The sequence below is a fragment of the Mesoplodon mirus genome (genome assembly GCF_964341445.2).
Source record: "Mesoplodon mirus genome assembly, chromosome: 11".
In the NCBI taxonomy this organism is placed as follows: Eukaryota; Metazoa; Chordata; class Mammalia; order Artiodactyla; family Ziphiidae; genus Mesoplodon; species Mesoplodon mirus.
The window spans coordinates 97,555,947-97,574,759 of record NC_138987.1 but is presented as its reverse complement, the minus strand read 5'-3'; the positions used below and the strand labels follow the sequence as shown (position 1 = coordinate 97,574,759).

The following is an 18,813-nucleotide window of genomic DNA, read 5'->3' as shown; positions in this document are numbered from 1 at the left end:
GAATCAGAAAACTCGGCCACATCTTTAGTAAAGAATAGTAAATGGTTTTAAGTAAACATGGAAAATTGAACACATGCATATATCCCTGTCCACTTCTGAAATGCTACCAAAATGATAGTGAATGAATTTTAAAATGTATAAAACCACAAGGTTAAAGAAAATAGTCATGAATACAGTAGAGTATGAGAGATATTAATGACTATCTTGGAAGATGAACAGTGAATGAAGGAGTTAGCAAAGCTGTGATGGCTGAATACCAAGTACCGACAGTGGAAGATGGAAGGGAAAAGCAAGTCAACTCATGCTGAAAAATCTCAGAAAGGCTCAGGAATTGCAGGCACCAGGTATCACCAAAGGCAGGAGGTAGGGATTAGTCAATGTACTATTAAAGGAACAGTAGACCCTAATCTCTCTGTCCACCCATATTGCCCAAGTGACCACCACTTCCCAACACCAACAGGAGCAAAAAGTATATTCAGAGAAGAAAATGAACCAGGGAAACTCTGGATCTGACATAAATCCAATAAAATGATAGGAAGTTAAAAATCAATAACCTCTTAGGGAAAAAAGAAAATAGAACTAAAGACAAATATATGGGCAAGAGGAAAGAAAAGAGAAGGAAATTAATCAATCTATGAACTTCAACATTTATGCAGAGAGAGAAGACAGAGAAAATGGTGGGGAAGAAACTACAAGAGAAATATAAGAAAATGTCCCAGAGGTGAAGGACATGCACTTTTTAAAAAAAAATTTTTTGGCCACACTGCACGGCATGTGGGATCTTAGTTCACCAACTACGGATCGAACCCACACCCCCTGCATTGGAAGTGCATAGTCTTAACCCCTGGACCGCCAGGGAAGTCCCAGGACATGCACTCTCTGATTATAAGGACCTACTCACTAAAATGAAGACAGAAAAGGATCTCCACCAAAGCATATCACCTTGAGATTTCAGAACGCTAAGAAGAAGGGAAAGGATTCTAACAGCTTCCAGGTCCAGAAGGACAAAGGTAGATTCTCTAAAAATTATAAGCAAAAGGATATTAGAATTCTCAACATCAGCCCTTTACAATAGAAAACTCCAGGGAAATGTATTAACATTGACAAGGCAAATGATTTTTAACATAGGATTTTATACCTAGCCAAAGTATACAACGAGTGCAAAGGCAGAATAAAGACATTTTCAAACAGGCAAGTTTTCAAAAAAGATACATTTCTATGCCTCCATTCTCATGAAGTTCCTGCAGGATGAATTTCACCAACCAAGGATATAAAGCAATAGAGAAAACAGTATGGAATCTGTCAAAGAATCCACCAGAAAAAAAAGTGTTGGACCTAACAGGGATTGATAGCTGTATGGAAGGTTTAGTGAACAAACCCCTCTGGTCTGAACAGGATAATGGAGGGTTCCTAGAGGATGGTCTCAAGGAAAAAATAAATGTGACCAATAAGACATCTGATGTGTTTAAAAAGAATGAAATATTGCCACTGGCAGCAACATGGATGGACCTAGAGATTATCATACTAAGTGATGTAAGTCAGAGAAAGATTTCAAATATGGTATCATATATGTGGAATCTAAAAAATAATACTAATGAATCTATACACAAAACAGAAACAGACTCACAGACATAGAAAACAAACTTATGATTACCAAAGGGAAAAGGGACAAGGGAGGGATAAATTAGGAGTTTGGGATTAACAGATACAAACTACTATACATAAAATAGATAAACAATAAGGATTTACTGTATAACACAGGGAACTATATTCAATATCTTATAGTAACATATAGTGAAAAATAATCTGAAAAAGAATATATACATATATATGGCTGAATCACTTTGCTGTACACCTGAAACTAACACAATATTGTAAATAAACTATATTTCAATTTTTAAAAATGATAAAGCAAAACCAAAAAAATAAATAAGAAATAAAAGACATCTGATGTGTTTAATGAGGTAATTAAGGTGGGAAAGTGGACACTTAAACAACTGTCACCAATGTGGTATAATGAGTATTATAAAGGGAGAGATTTAGGGAATCATGGGCAACCTAACCTGCAAGGTTTCCCTGGGGAAGAGCTGTGTAAACCAACCGAAGGATGAAAGATGATAGAAGCAGCATGGGAAAGTGAGAGAGAGCTGTGAAAGGGGAAGCTGTGTGCTCTAGGCACAGGGAATTATTTGTGCAACAGCCAAAGACAGTGCGAGAATGGTCACTGCAGGGAATAAAAGGAGTTCCAAATGTTCGGAGCATAGGTAGGAGAGAAAGTGATGAGAGATGACTTGAGAGGTAGCACACGTTCATGAAGATGGCCTTGTAAGCCATGTGGATGTGGGGGCTCAAGTGAGAGATCAGGGTAGCAGAGGCCAGGATGATTGCCATGGTCATGAAGGGAAGCAGACAGATCGAGACACGCTTAGGAGGTGGGGTTAAGAAGCTGGTGGGGAATTGCATCCAAGGATGACCCCCCAAAGTCCTTGGCCGTGTGTGTGGGTGGTGGCCGAGTTCGCTAAACTGGGGGACACAAGAGGAGAGGGGGAGGAGAAGTTGTTGAGATGGAGGGTTTCATGAGACAATTAAGTATGGATGTCTAGTAAACAGTTACATGTGGTCTAGAGCTTGGAAAACAGGTCTGGGTTGGAGCCAGAGACCCAAGAACAATCACGGAAAGAAGAATGGAAACTCTAGCAATGAACACCTCCTGTGGGTGGCGTGGAGGGGAAGGAGCCTTCAGAGGGCAGGGAAAGAGCAGTCACAGGAAGAGATGCTCAACTGGGAGACCCCGTGGCAACGAAGGCCAGGGCAGAGGACAGCCTCAGGAAGGACGCCGCGGTCAGCCACGCAATACGCTGCGGGTGGGTCCAAATATCCACAAATAATTCTTACGAACCTCTCCTTACCAGGAGTTTCCCTCCTGGAGATCTCAGTGCCCATTAAAAACATTAATAAAGGAAGTCCCTCGAGAGCAGGATTTAAGAGGAATCCTGCACGTTGTATAACACACAGATGGGGCATTTGGAAAACTTCAGATTATGATTCCTACCGTATGATGCATTCGCTTGTTAAAATAACTCCTTTGAGGTTACCCTTGTCTCCTTTTCATCTGCTCTTTCTCTGTCCCTTGTTAATGACAAGTCTGAGAAACTCTGTCCAGAAGCCTCCGAGCCTTTCCCCTGCATGTGCCCCACAGGTTCACCCTGAGACCACGGTGATTGTCGGTCACACCTTGGTCTCCTGGCTGCAGGATCCAGGCCCCAGGAGTCCTCCACAGACCCTGGCTTCACAGACCTCGAGCCTCGTGAAAGAAGGCAGAAGCAAGCCCGCCATGGGCCGAAGAAGAGAAACACATCAGCCTCGGAGCTCTGTATTCCTCTTCTTGACACGGGACAGGATTCAAATTTGTTCCTTAAACCTCTGATTCACAGCCATATTCCACTGTATTGAGGGGAACACACAGCTTCCCTTGCCTGTGATGGCTTTAAAGAGAGACTGTTTTATGTCTTGAAATACAATATTTATCACATTTATCAAAAAAAGAAGCAAGTTTATGAAATCTTCCTGGCTATGTGCAGGGGTATATTGTGGCTATTTTGGGGTGTGATCTGGTGCTTCTAGCAAGAATAGGGACTGGGGGACATTTTGCCAGTGGAAGTATTAATTCATCAGCTCTGTCCACCTCAGACGTTGCTCAGGAAAGGATCAGGCACCTGAAAAAGAGCATTTACCCTTACACACACACACACACACACACACAAATTCACCTCTCTGAATGATTAAAGGCCATTTCCAATTTTGCTTCACAGAATACTGGAGCTGAGTTTGAGATAAAATTATAGCGAGGACTTGGGATGTGCTGTGGCGTGTTTGGGGGCACCATGACGTTTGGATCCAAAGTCCATTTTGCACAAACACATATGGGAAAGGTGGTGTGTGTGTGTGTGTGTGTGTGTGTGTGTGTGTGTGTGTGTGGTGGGGGAGATGAGGAAAATCCCCATCAATGGACTCAGATAATAAATAGCACAAGATTGGATTCTGCCCCGCAAGCCAGCCATGTCTGAAGTCATCTCAGAAGGAGCTGCCAATGAGCATTATTCTGGGGCCTATTGTGTTGAAAACCACCTGGCTCCCCTCTGGAAAGCATCTGTCACAACTGTGTCAGGGCCCAGGAGCCTGGCGTTGTGTGAGTGGGGAGCGTCCAAGGCCAGACCACACAACTTCAGTTTCATCTGTATCATGTCCTCATGGCCCTTAAAGAGTTACTGCTCCCAGTTTTGCTGCTTCCTCTGAAAGCACTTCATTTTACCATCTCCAGGGGCTCTGAAGCAGGCCTAGCAAAAGTGGGACATGCTTCTGTCTGGATGGTGCTGGCCTTCCATGGTGGCCCTGTCTGGGGCACCTGCCAGATTTAGGGGTAGCAAGGGAGAGGTCTGGAAGCTGAAGATGCTTATCCCGGTCTCAAAGGACAGGTGTACAGTATTCATGGACATGCCTGTTATCTGTGCCAGCCTCGTGGAGACCTGCGGGGTTAAAAGGCAAGAACATCGTGCTAAGCCAATGTCTCCCAAGCAAAGGACACGTTCCACTAGCAGCTCATGTGATGTTTTTGGAAGGTCACTAGACTTGGCCTAACATCTCGTTAGAGCACCTGGAAGAATTATTCCCTTTACTGCTCTCAGCTCGTCCCTCTGATTGCAGTCCAGGAGAAAACCCCAGTCTGCTGCTGGTATGCCTTTAACAACTCCCCGGGACTTGTGCAACTTCTTTTTCAATAAAGAGAATGCAGATCTTAGGCTAACTTCATTGATTAATAATGGATCAGTTTTCTTGTATTTCTTTCTACTATTTGCTATTCAGGGTAACTGATAGTTTTCCACTTTCAGAAATGTGATGGACTTAAAAAGTGAATTGGTTTAGAGGAAATTAATATGCAAATAGCTGTCTAGGTAGGTAATGGAAAACAATTTAAAACTTGGCTGACAAATGTCTAAAGATTGGGAAACAATCTAATGCAAGAAGCCTACTGGACTGGTCGACTCAAGAAGACACTAGAATTTGTAGTACTGGTGCTTTGAGCAATACACACACATGCACACATGCACACACAGAGAATCTAAGGAGAACGGTGCACCCTTAGGGAGTTAGATAAATTACAGCCGACTACCTAGCGTACCAGCAAAGTCAGTTCAATAGTCTTTAACATTTTAAAATTCTCTTTGGCAGAATCTCAGCAAATTGCTTTCAGAAGTAAATAACAAACACAAAAAATGATCAATCTATGTCTATAACCATATTTTTTTTACCCCAAATATTCTTATCCGGTATGATTACCTACATAACTCTTCAGACTTGCTTCTGTTTTTAAAAATCAAGTCTGGTCTCGAAGATTAATATTTATCTCCCTGAGAGAAAAAATTGGATGCAGGCTCTGAAGGCACTGAAGAGCTACCATGAACCACAAGCCATGAGTCCCAGAACAGAAGAGAAAAACACTTCCTGAGAAGGTCTTTTCAGCTCACTCCCTGGACTCAAAACACTCAGAGAGCATCACTTGTAAACATAAAAGCCAATGACACTCAGTAACACCTTGGCTACCTGTACCCCCAGGAATGGTTCTTCCTTTCTTGGATACCCATATTTTCTCTTTTCTAGAGACTTGAGCATATATGCAAGCTGTATTTTTACATAATCCTGTGTCTTTCTAGAATAACTTTCCCAAGGTCTCACAGGGACTATATTGCAATGCCTGGATTTAAACCCAGATCTGTTGAACAATCATTGCCCTACAGAGATGTGTTGCCTCCACGAAAGAGTTAAAGACCACTGGGTCTAGTTTTTATAATTTACACTATTCCTTCCTCACTGTCAGGCTCGACGGTCATTTCTCTTTTGCCTATAAAAGACTCCCCTTTTTTATTGCTTATTTCATGTTTCTCTATCATACATAAGGGTATTGCCAGGTGCGTGAGCTTTGGATTGATGGGTCTAATCTACTGAGAGTGGGCTCTGAGTGGGGTGTGCAAGACCCAATAATCATAGTCGTGGTGATTTCAGGTGAACAAACTCAATCACAACCTGTAGAATTACAGAGAACTTTGAAGATAAAATACCATAGGGCTTGGTGGAAGAACTTTTGCTCTACATTCCTGACTTCAACTATATGATTAGGTTGTATGTGTTCACTAACAGATTAGGAACTAAAATGAGGAAAAATATTTTGAAAGAGAAGTGACTTATATTGGAATCGGCAGTGACCAGTTTCACTGAATAGAGGAGAGGTTCATAGAATGCTAGAGCTGAAATGACAATACCTTAGAGGTTATTACATTATTATATACTAAATAGGTATTATATCCTATTATATATTATGTATTATTATATGCTTTTCATCAAGAGCTGAGGATAGTGAGACGTAGGAAGTAACTTGCTCACAGTTTTATGAATTACATGCAAATGCCATCAATTAAAGTGTGGCATAGTAAACACACATCAAGCATAAGGAAGGAAATTTAGCCTTCAAGGAAAACAGCCGTGTGTAGGTTTCATCTGTCATGGAGCTGACAGAGTTGATGGGTGGGGAACATCCAACATACTGTCCAAATGACTGAGTTCTTGCCTCTCTTACACACTAAAAAAGACTTCTGGGGGCTTCCCTGGTGGCGCAGTGGTTGAGAGTCTGCCTGCCAATGCAGGGGACACGGGTTTGTGCCCCGGTCCGGGAGGATCCCACATGCCGCGGAGCAGCTGGGCCTGTGAGCCATGGCTGCTGAGCCCGCACGTCCGGAGCCTGTGCTCCGCAACGGGAGAGGCCACAGCAGTGAGAGGCCCGTGTACCACAAAAAAAAAAAAAAAAAAAAGACTTCTGGGTCCAGAGTGGATGGCCCAAGTGGTAGAAGAGATGCCTGGGAATGAAAAAATGGCAAGCTGTCTCCAATTCCAACCAATGTACTGGAAAGACAGGTGCGTTCACCCAGATGTTTGGAGGGGATTGGAGACTTTCCTTTGTAGCAGTGGGGGGGGGATGGGCTCACGGCTTCCAAGGGGCCAGATGTGGCTTTGGCACATCTTTTTTTTGGTCTGTATATTTTCTGGATGTTTGTCCATAACAAATGTGTTCTGAGATGGTAAGCTCCTAGACCACAGTGACCATGTGTCTCACCAGCTTTGTTTGATGACTATCACGGAGTGACTTTCAGTCAGAAAGCTGAGAACAGGGTGCTGTTTCAGAGGGTTGAGATGCCCAAACCATGTTCTCCTCCAACTCCTCCGAGAAAAATCACATGCCCAAGTGCCTCCTGTGGTTGCCCCAGTGTGGGGACAGAAAAACAGCCTAACTGATGGCCAGTGATGGTGAGACCCATTCTGAGGACTGGAATAGCAAAGAGTTATGAGCGAATGCTCAGGATTCTCATTCCTTGAAGTAGGGCTCTCATGAAAACAGGTTTTCTTTCCAGATAAATTCGATTGTCTCCATCATAACTTGAGCTCTCTAATTGTGTTTCTGAGAAAGACCAAAGAATAGCTTTCTCTGGGGATCTGTCAGACAGTCACAGCCCCCCATGGGAGCAGCGACTTGTGTAGCATTCCCTAAAAAAAGGAGTGGATCATGTATATCTGCTAATGGTTCCAATCAGCCCAAGGAACCTAGGCTCAGCAACCCTTAAGCAGACTGAGAGAGATTTTGGGCTCTCGCCCTTGCCATGACCCTGGCATGCCCCAAGACCGGTCAGGGCACCACTACCTCATCTTCTCCTAAAGCAACACCTGAGTCACTAAGTGTTTTGATAAACCCGAGTCAGTCTGTTGTTTGTTTAGAAAATAAATCTACATCCAAGGGAACCTGTTTCTTATTTATTTATTTATTTATTTTTGTCTGCGTTGGGCCTTCGTTGCTGCACTTGGGCTTTCTCTAGTTGCAGCAAGCGGGGGCTACTCTTCATTGCGATGCACAGACTTCTCACTGGGGTGGCTTCTCTTGTTGCGGCGCATGGGCTCTAGGCACGCAGGCTTCAGTAGTTGTGGTGCGCAGGCTCTAGAGTGCAGGCTCAGTAGTTGTGGCACATGGGCGCAGTTGATCCATGGCATGTGGGATCTTCCCAGACCAGGGCTCAAACCTGTGTCCCCTGCATTAGCAGGCGGATTCTTAACCACTGCGCCACCAGGGAAGTCCGGGAAACTGTTTCTTTAAACAAAATAATGGCAGACCAACTTGTTATATATGACAGTGACAGCCTTCTTTCAAGTCACAGACACAGCCCCCTGCTTTCGCAGCTTTGACTGCTCCAAAATGCCTGACCTTTACTTGTCTGAATTCTGACAAAGTTTGCACCAGAGAGAGAACACCCAGTCACATGCAGTCTATTCTGTCTCCCAAACTAAAAAAACTAATCTCTGAGGAGATAAGGACCATTTCATATATATTTTTTCTGTATTTAGTTGTATACAAATCTTGTGTATAAGTTAAAGAAAAAGAAACAGAGAGCCTTGTGTTATGGTCTGAATGTCTGTGTCCCCTCCAGAATCCATATGTCCTACCTACCAATGTGATGGTATTAGGAAGTGGGACCTTTGAGAGGTAATTATGTTTAGATGAGGCCATGAGGGTGGGGCTTCCACAATGGTATTGGTACCCTTATAAGAAGAGGGCACCACCAATGTTCAAAGCAGCACTATTTACAACAGCCAAGACATGGAAGCAACCTAACTGTCCATCGACAGATGAATGGATAAAGAAGATGTGGTACATATATACAATGGAATACGACTCAGCCATAAAAAAGAATGAAATAATGCCATTTGCAGCAACATGGATGGACCTAGAGATGATCACACTAAGTGAAATAAGTCAGGCAAAGAAAGATAAATATCATGATATCGTTTATATGCAGAATCTAAAAAAATGATACAAATGAACTAATTTACAAAACAGAAACAGACTCACAGACTTAGAAAACAAACTTATGGTTACCAAAGGGGAAAGGTGGAGGGGGGGATAAATTAGGAGTCTGGAATTAACATATACATACTACTTTATATAAAATAGGTAATCAACAAGGACCTGCTGTAGAGGACAGGGAACTCTAATCAATACTCTGTAATAACCTATATGGGAAAAGAATCTGAAAAAGAATAGATACTATATATGTATATGTATAACTGAATCACTTTGCTGTATACCTGAAACTAACACAATATTGTAGATCAACTATAGTCCAGTATAAAATAAAAATTAAAAAAAAGAAGAAGAGGGCACCAGAGCTCTCTCTCCACATATATACAGAGCCTGGGTCACATGAGCTTACAGGGAGATGGTGGTCTTCATCAGGACCAAACCGGCTGGCTCCATAATCTTCAACTTCATGGCCTCCAGAACTGTGAGAAATAAGCTACCCAGTCGATGCTATTGTGTTACAGCAACTCAAGCTGATGTAGACAGCTGGGAAGGCTCAGACTGCAGTTTTTGTGGGTATAGCTCTGTGGTATCCAATTCTCATTTTTTAATACCTGAGCCGTATGAGCCAAGAGATGAAGGCAGTAGTATTCCCTGCAAGCCCTCCTGCAGTGTGGACAGTGTTATTCCTGGTTATGTAGCTCAGGGCCTGGCTCTCTAGCCCTTATAGAATATTCTGTTGGACACTTATTGTTCTCAAATTCCTTTGCTGCTTAAACTAGCCAGAGTGGACTCCAAGGTCTGCTACTAAGAACCCAGGCCAATGACATGAACAAATGCAGCTGGAAATAAAGGGATTAAACCAGTTTCTTTATTGCCCGATTTCTCAGAACCATTAAAATAATGTGCTTAGTAAATCTCCAAAAGGGAGATAGAGTGTGTGGCAGTACCTTCACCTAACCCTGTGGGGACTGTCTGATGACTGCATCACAGGACGGATAATCTTGCAAGAAGTTTGCAAAGAACTCTGAGCCTGGTACAAACTGTCCATCCAGTCCTCTTAAACAGAACTGGCCCAGCCTATAAGAGTTACCCTTGATCCTCTCTGTCATTCCCTGGCTCTCTGATGCCAGGCTAGCTGAAAACACTCCCTGAAACAGATTTCTTTTTTTACAACTAAAAAAGCAATAGAAACAAAAGGCAGAGGGGGTGACATTTTCCTTTGACCTGAAGGTAGATTTTCACCTGTTTCATCCTCTTCTTTTGGGTCCAGTGCTCATGAGTCAGCATTTATTTTCATGACTATCTCAATGCAAAACCTAATGAAAGGGAGGACCTTCAAGATGGCAGAGGAGTAAGACGTGGAGATCACCTTCCTCCTCACAAATACATCAAAAATACATCTACATGTGGAACAGCTCCTACAGAACACCTACTGAATGCTGGCAGAAGACCTCAGACTTCCCAAAAGGCAAGAAACTTCCCGCCTACCTGGGTAGGGCAAAAGTAAAAAGAATAAACAGAGACAAAAGAATAGGGACGGGACCTGCACCAGTGGGAGGGAGCCGTGAAGGAGGAAAGGTTTCCACACACTAGGAGCCCCTTCGCAGGCGGAGACTGCGGGTGGTGGAGGGGAAGCTTCAGAGCCACAGAGGAGAGCGCAGCCACAGGGGTGCGGAGGGCAAAGCGGAGAGATTCCCGCACAGAGGATCGGTGCTGACTGGCACTCACCAGCCGAGAGGCTTGTCTGCTCACCCGCCGGGGCGGGCGGGGCTGGGAGCTGAGGCTCGGGCTTTGGAGGTCAGACCCCTGGGAGAGGACTGGGGTTGGCTGTATGAACACAGCCTGACGAGGGTTAGTGCACCACAGCTGGCCGGGAGGGAGTCCGGGAAAAAGTCTGGACCTGCCAGAGAGGCAAGAGACCATTGTTTCGGAGTGCGCGAGGAGAGGGGATTCAGAGCACTGCCTAAATGAGCTCCAGAGACGGACGTGAGCTGCGGCTACCAGTGTGGACACCAGAGACGGGCATGAAATGCTAAGACCGCTGCTGCCGCCACCAAGAAGCCTGTGTGCAATCACAGGTCACTATCCACACCTCCCCTCCCAGGAGCCTGTGCAGCCCGCCACTGCCAGGGTCCCGTGATCCAGGGACAACTTGCCCGGGAGGATACACGGCATGCCTCAGGCTGGTGCAATGTCACGCGGCCTCTGCCACCACAGCCTCGGCCCGCATTCCGTAGCCCTCCCTCCCCACCGGCCTGAGTGAGCCAGAGCCCCCTAAATCAGACGCTCCTTTAACCCCCTCCTGTCTGGGCAAAGAACAGATGGCCTCAGGTGACCTACACACAGAGGCGGGGCCAAATCTAAAGCTGAACCCCAGGAGCTGTACGAACAAAGAAGAGAAAGGGAAATATCTCCCAGCAGCCTCAGGAGCAGTGGTTTAAATCTCCACAATCAACTTGATGTAACCTACATCTGTGGAATACCTGAATAGACAATGAATCATCCCAAATTGAGGTGGTGGACTTTGGGAGCAACTGTAGACTTGGGGTTTGCCGAATGTGACTGACTAATTCCTGATTTATATGTATAACTTAGTTTAGTATTTAGAGCTTATTATCATTGGTAGATTTGTTTACTGATTTTGTTGCTCTCTTCCTTTATATATATATATATTTTTTCCCCCTTTTCCTCTTTTTGTGAGTGTGTATGTGTATGCTTCTTTGTGTGATTTTGTCTCTATAGGTTTGCTTTTACCATTTGTCCTAGGGTTCTATCTGCCCGTTTTTTTTTTGTTTAGTATAGTTTTTAGCACTTGTTATCATTGGTACATTTGTTTATTGGTTTGGTTGCTCTCTTTTTTAAAAAATTACTTTTATATTCTTTTATTTTAATAATACTTTTTTAATTTTTATTTTATTCATTTTTTCTTTCTTTCTTTTATTTTCTTTTCTCCCTTTTCTTCTGAGCTCTGTGGCTGACAGGGTCTTGGTGCTCTGGCTGGGTGTCAGGCCTGAGCTTCTGAGGTGAGAGAGCCAAGTTCAGGACACTGCTCCAGCAGAGACCTCCCAGCCCCTTGTAACATCAATCGGTGAGAGCTCTCCCAGAGATCTCCATCTCAATGCTAAGACCGAGCTCCACTCAACGACGAGCAAGCTCCAGTACTGGACACTCCATGCCAAACAACTAGTAAGACAGGAACACAGCCCCACCCACTAGCAGAAAGGCTGCCTAAAATCATAATAAGTTCACAGACACCCCAAAACACACCACTGGATGCGGTCATGCCCACCAGAAAGACAAGATCCAGCCTCATCCACCAGAACACAGGCACCAGTCCCCTCCACAAGGAAGCCTACACAACCTACTGAACCAACCTTACTCACTGGGGGCAGACACCAAAAACAATAGGAACTAAAAACCTGCAGCCTGTGAAAAGGAGACCCCAAACACAGTAAGTTAAGCAAAATGACAAGACAGAGAAATACACAGCACATGAAGGAGCAAGGTAAAAACCCACCAGACCAAACAAATGAAGAGGAAACAGGCAGTCTACCTGAAAAAGAATTCAGAGTAATGATAGTAAAGATGATCCAAAATCTTGGAAATAGACTGGAGAAAATACAATAAATGTTTAACAAGGACGTAGAACAACTAAAGAGCAAACAAACAATGATGAACAACACAATAAATGAAATTAAAAATTCTCTAGAAGGAATCAATAGCAGAATAACTGAGGCAGAAAAACGGATAAGTGACCTGGAAGATAAAATAGTGGAAATAACTACTGCAGAGCAGAATAAAGAAAAAACAATGAAAAGAATTGAGGACAGTCTCTGAGACCTCTGGGACAACATTAAATGCACCAACATTCGAATTATAGGGGTCCCAGAAGAAGAAGAGAAAAAGAAAGGGACTGAGAAAATATTTGAAGAGATTATAGTTGAAAATTTCCCTTATATGAGAACGGAAACAGTCAGTCAAGTCCAGGAAGCTCAGAGAATCCCATACAGGATAAATCCAGGGAGAAACATGCCAAGACACATATTAATCAAACTATCAAAAATTAAATACAAAGAAAAAATATTAAAAGCAGCAAGGGAAAAGCAACAAATAACATCCAAGGGAGTCCCCATAAGGTTAACAGCTGATTTTTCAGCAGAAGTTCTACAATCCAGAAGGGTGTGGCAGGACATATTTAAAGTGATGAAAGGTAAAAACCTACAACTCAGATTACTCTACCCAGCAAGGATCTCAACCAGATACAATGGAGAAATTAAAACCTTTACAGACAAGCAAAAGCTAAGAGAATTCAGCACCATCAAACCAGCTTTACAGCAAATGCTAAAGGAACTTCTTTAGGCAGGAAACATAAGAGAAGGAAAAGACCTACAATAACAAACTCAAAACAATTAAGCAAATGGTAACAGGAACGTACATATCGATAATTACCTTAAATGTAAATGGATTAAATGCTCCAACCAAAAGACACAGACTGGCTGAATGGGTACAAAAACAAGACACGTATATATGCTGTCTACAAGAAACCCACTTCAGACCTAGGGACATGCACAGACTGAAAGTGAGGGGATGGAAAAAGATATTCCATGTAAATGGAAATCAAAACAAAGCTGGAGTAGCAATTCTCATATCAGACAGAATAGACTTTAAAATAAAGACTATTACAAGAGACAAAGAAGGACACTACATAATGATCAAGGGATCAGTCCAAGAAGAAGATATAACAATTATAAATATTTATGCACCCAACATGGTAGCACCTCAATACATAAAGCAGATGCTAACAGCCATAAAAGAAGAAATTGACAGTAATTCAATAATAGTAGGGGACTTTGTAACACCCCACTTTCACCAATGGACAGATCATCCAAAATGAAAATAAATAAGGAAACACAAGATTTAAATGACATATTAAATAAGATGGACTTAATTGATATTTACAGGACATTCCATCCAAAAACACTTTCTTCTCAAGCGCTCTTGGAACATTCTCCAGGATACATCATATCTTGGGTCACAAATCAAGCCTTGGTAAATTTAAGAAAATTGAAATCGTATCAAGTATCTTTTCCAACCTCAACACTATGAGACTAGATATCAATTACAGAAAACAAACTGTAAAAAAATACAAACACGTGGAGGCTAAACAATACGATACTAAATAACCAAGAGATCACTGAAGAAATCAAAGAGGAAATCCAAAAATACCTAGAAATAAATGACAATGAAAACACGACGACCCAAAACCTATGGGATGCAGCAAAAGCAGTTCTAAGAGGGAAGTTTATAGCAATACAATCCCACCTTAAGAAACAGGAAACATCTCGAATAAACAGCCTAACCTTGCACCTAAAGCAATTAGAGAAAGAAGAACAAAAACACCCCAAAGTTAGCAGAAGGAAAGGAATCATAAAAATCAGATCAGAAATAAATGAAAAAGAAATGAAGGAAATGAAAGCAAAGATCAATAAAATTGAAAGCTGGTTCTTTGAAAAGATAAACAAAATTGATAAACCATTAGCCAGACTCATCAAGAGAAAAAAGGAAAAGACTCAAATCAACAGAATTAGAAATGAAAAAGAAGAAGTAACAACTGACACTGCAGAAATACAAAGGATCATGAGAGATTACTACAAGCAACTATACGCCAATAAAATGGACAACCTGGAAGAAATGAACAAATTCTTAGACAAGTACAACCTTCTGAGACTGAACCAGGTAGAAATAGAAAATATAAACAGACAAATCACAAGCACTGAAATTGAAACTGTGATTAAAAATCTTTCAACAAACAAAGGCCCAGGACCAGACAGCTTCACAGGCGAATTGTACCAAACATTTAGAGAAGAGCTAACACCTATCCTTCTCAAACTCTTCCAAAATATAGCAGAGGGAGGAACATTCCCAAACTCATTCTACGAGGCCACCATCACCGTGATACCAAAACCAGACAAAGATGTCACACAAAAAGAAAACTACAGGCCAATATAACTGATGAACATAGATGCAAAAATCCTCAACAAAATACTAGCAAACAGAATTCAACAGCACATTGAAAGGATCATACACCATGATCAAGTGGGGTTTATCCCAGGAATGCAAGGATTCTTCAATATATGCAAATCACTCAATGTGATATACCATATTAACAAACTGAAGAATAAAAACCATATGATAATCCCAATAGATGCAGAAAAAGCTTTTGACAAAATTCAACACCCATTTATGATAAAAATCCTCCAGAAAGTAGGCACAGAAGGAACTTACCTCAACATAATAAAGGCCACATATGACAAACCCAGAGCCAACATCATTCTCAATCGTGATAAACTGAAACCATTTCCACTAAGATCAGGAACAAGACAAGGTTGCCCACTCTCACCACTATTATTCAACATACTTTTGGAAGTTTTAGCCACAGCAATCAGAGAAGAAAAAGAAATAAAAGGAATCCAAATTGGAAAAGAAGAAGTAAAACTGTCACTGTTTGCAGATGACATGATACTATACATAGAGAATCCTAAGGATGCTACCAGAAAACTAATAGAGCTAATCAATGAATTTGGTAAAGTCGCAGGATACAAAATTAATGCACAGAAATATCTGGCATTCCTATACACTAATGATGAAAAATCTGAAAGTGAAATTAAGGAAACACTCCCATTTACCACTGCAACAAAAAGAATAAAATACCTAGGAATAAACCTACCTAAGGAGACAAAAGACCTGTATGCAGAAAATTATAAGACACTGATGAAAGAAATTAAAGATGATACAAACAGATGGAGAGTTATACCATGTTCTTGGATTGGAAGAATCAACATTGTGAAAATGACTATACTACCCAAAGCAATCTACAGATTCAATGCAATCCCTATCAAATTACCAATGGCATTGTTCACAGAACTAGAATAAAAAAATTCACAATTTGTATGGAAACACAAAAAACCCTGAAGAGCCAAAAGCAATCTTGAGAAAGAAAAATGGAGCTGGAGGAATCAGACTCCCTGACTTCACACTATACCAGAAAGCTACCATAAGCAAGATAGTACGGTACTGGCACAAAAACAGAAATATAGATCAATGGAACAGGATAGAAAGCCCAGAGATAAACCCACGCACTTATGGTCACCTTATTTTTGATAAAGGAGGCAAGAATATACAATGAAGAAAAGACAGCCTCTTCAATAAGTGGTGCTGGGAAAACTGGACAGCTGCATGTAAAAGAATGAAATTAGAACACTCCCTAACACCATATACAAAAATAAACTCAAAATGGATTAGAGACCTAAATGTAAGAGCGGACACATAAAACTCTTAGAGGAAAACATAGGAAGAATACTCTTTGACATAAACCACAGCAAGATCTTTTTTGATCCACCTCCTAGAGTAATGGAATAAAAAACAAAAATAAACAAATGGGACCAAATGAAACTTAAAAGCTTTGTACAGCAAAGGAAACCATAAATAAGATGAAAAGACAACCCTACGAATGGGAGAAAATATTTGCAAATGAAGCTACTGACAAAGGATTAATCTCCAAAATTTACAAGCAGCTCATGCAGCTCAATATCAAAAAAACAAACAACCCAATCCAAAAATGGGCAGAAGACCTAAATAGACATTTCTACAAAGAAAACATTCAGATGGCCAACAAATACAGGAAAAGATGCTCAACATCACTAATCATTAGAGAAATGCAAATCAAAACTACAATGAGGTATCACCTCACATCAGTCAGAATGGCCATCATCAAAAAATCTACAAACAATAAATGCTGGAGAGGATGTGGAGAAAAGGGAACCCTCTTGCACTGTAGGTGGGTATGTAAATTGATACAGCCACTATGGAGAACAGCATGGAGGTTCATTAAAAAACTAAAAGTAGAACTACCATATGACCCAGCAATCCCACTACTGGGCATATACCCTGAGAAAACCATAATTCAAAAAGAGTCATGTACCACAATGTTCACTGCAGCTCTATTCACAATAGTTAGGACATGGAAGCAACCAAAGTGTCCATGGACAGATGAATGGATAAAGAAGATGTTGCACATACATATACAATGGAATATTACTCAGCCATAAAAAGAAATGAAATTGAGTTATTTGTAGTGAGGTGGATGGACCTAGAGTATGTCATACAGAGTGAAGTAAGTCAGAAAGGGAAAAACAAATACCGTATGCTAACACATATATATGGAATCTAAAAAGAAAATGGTTCTGAAGAATCTAGGGGCAGGACAGGAATAAAGACACAGACGTAGAGAATGGATTTGAGGACATGGGGAGGGGGAAGGGTAAGCTGGGACGAAGTGAGAGAGTGGCACGGACATATATATACTACCAAATGTGAAATAACTAGCTAGTGGGAAGCAGCCACATAGCACAGGGAGATCAGCTCGCTGTTTTCTGACCACCTAGAGGGGGGATAGGGAGGGTGGGAGGGAGATGTAAGAGGGAGGACATATGGGGATGTATGTATATGTAGAGCTGATTCACTCTGTGATACAGCAGAAACTAACACACCATTGTAAAGCAATTTATACTCTAATAAAGATTTTTAAAAAAAACAAACAACCTAATGAAAGAAGTCTTTGTAAAAAAAGCCACATGGGAGGGGAGGGGAGACAATCCACATGAAAATCTGTTCTGTTTTACCAGCTATGCATCCCTCCCCTCCTAAGATCATATATTCCACAGTTCCTTAGAGATTTTTCTAAATGATTACATTGTATTTCCATCTTTCCTATTCACCCTCCACGCCTCTTTTACTTGTTCCCTGGGAGTGAAATGGAGCAGGACCCTATGTTCCTTGCCCCCATGTCCTCAGCCTGCTTTTGTCTGTGGAAAAACTTTAGCCAAAGAATAAGTTTAATCAGAGAAGTGAGAAAATGCAGAAACAAAGGAAAACAGTCAAAGGAGGACAAGTAATAACAATTTAGTCATTAAGCAAAGTCAAGGACCTTTAGTTCCTCCTCAAGGGCTACAAATAATATTCTAAGCCATATCCTGTGAGCTGTCTTATAGACACTGAAACCTCCACCAGGTGGAAGAAGTTAAGTGCATGATGACCAGGCTGTAGTCATGACATAAGCTGCCACAATTCCGAGAACTGCCCTCAAGGAAATGGTAACAAACCGACCCTGGAACTGAAGATTAACTGTACCTAAAACAATCAAGATGATGCTGGTCAGACCACCAATGGCCAATTTCAAGATGTCTGCCAGAGCTGACTGTGCTGTTTCTGCATGTAGCCCCCTCCCTCCACGTATAAAAGCTCTTGCCCACTGGGTGTAGGAGCGGGGTGTTTCGGCCTTTGGACAGGTGTCCGCCCTCCCCTCCCAATTCCGGTTGCTGGCATCCAAAACAAAGCAAACTCTCTTTTCCACCAACCTTGCCTCTTTATTGGCTTTCGAGCGGGGAGCAGCCGGACCCCACTTTCAGTTACAGGAGGACATAGCATTAAAAGTAGGATGGGGCTTCCCTGGTGGTGCAGTGGTTAAGAATCCGCCTGCTGATGCAGGAGACATGGGTTCGAGCCCTGGGCCGGGAAGACCCCACGTGCCGCGGAGCAACTAAGCCCGTGCGCCACAACTACTGAGCCTGCGAGCCACAACTACTGAGCCCACGCATCACAACTACTGAAGCCTGCGCGCCTAGAGCCCGTGCTCCGTAGCGAAGAGTAGCCCCTGCTCGCTGCAACTAGAGAAAGCCCGCGTGCAGCAACGAAGACCCAAAGCAGCCAAAAATAAAATTAATTAATTAATTAAAATTAATTAATTTAAAAAAAAGTATGATGCACTTTGAGGTCAGAGGTACCGGATTCACAGCTCTGTCACTTTCTGTTATGGGCACTTAAGCAAGTGCTTAATCCTTCTGAGCCTCAAACAT

At 42.1% G+C, this 18,813-nt stretch overlaps 1 protein-coding gene across 1 annotated transcript in view; it reads right to left on the bottom strand.

The window, feature by feature from the left end:
• Nucleotides 1–18,813, bottom strand: part of ANO2 (anoctamin 2) — a gene marked incomplete at both ends in the record, with an annotated part of 328,154 nt that overhangs the window by 40,444 nt on the left and 268,897 nt on the right. The window lies entirely within an intron of this gene.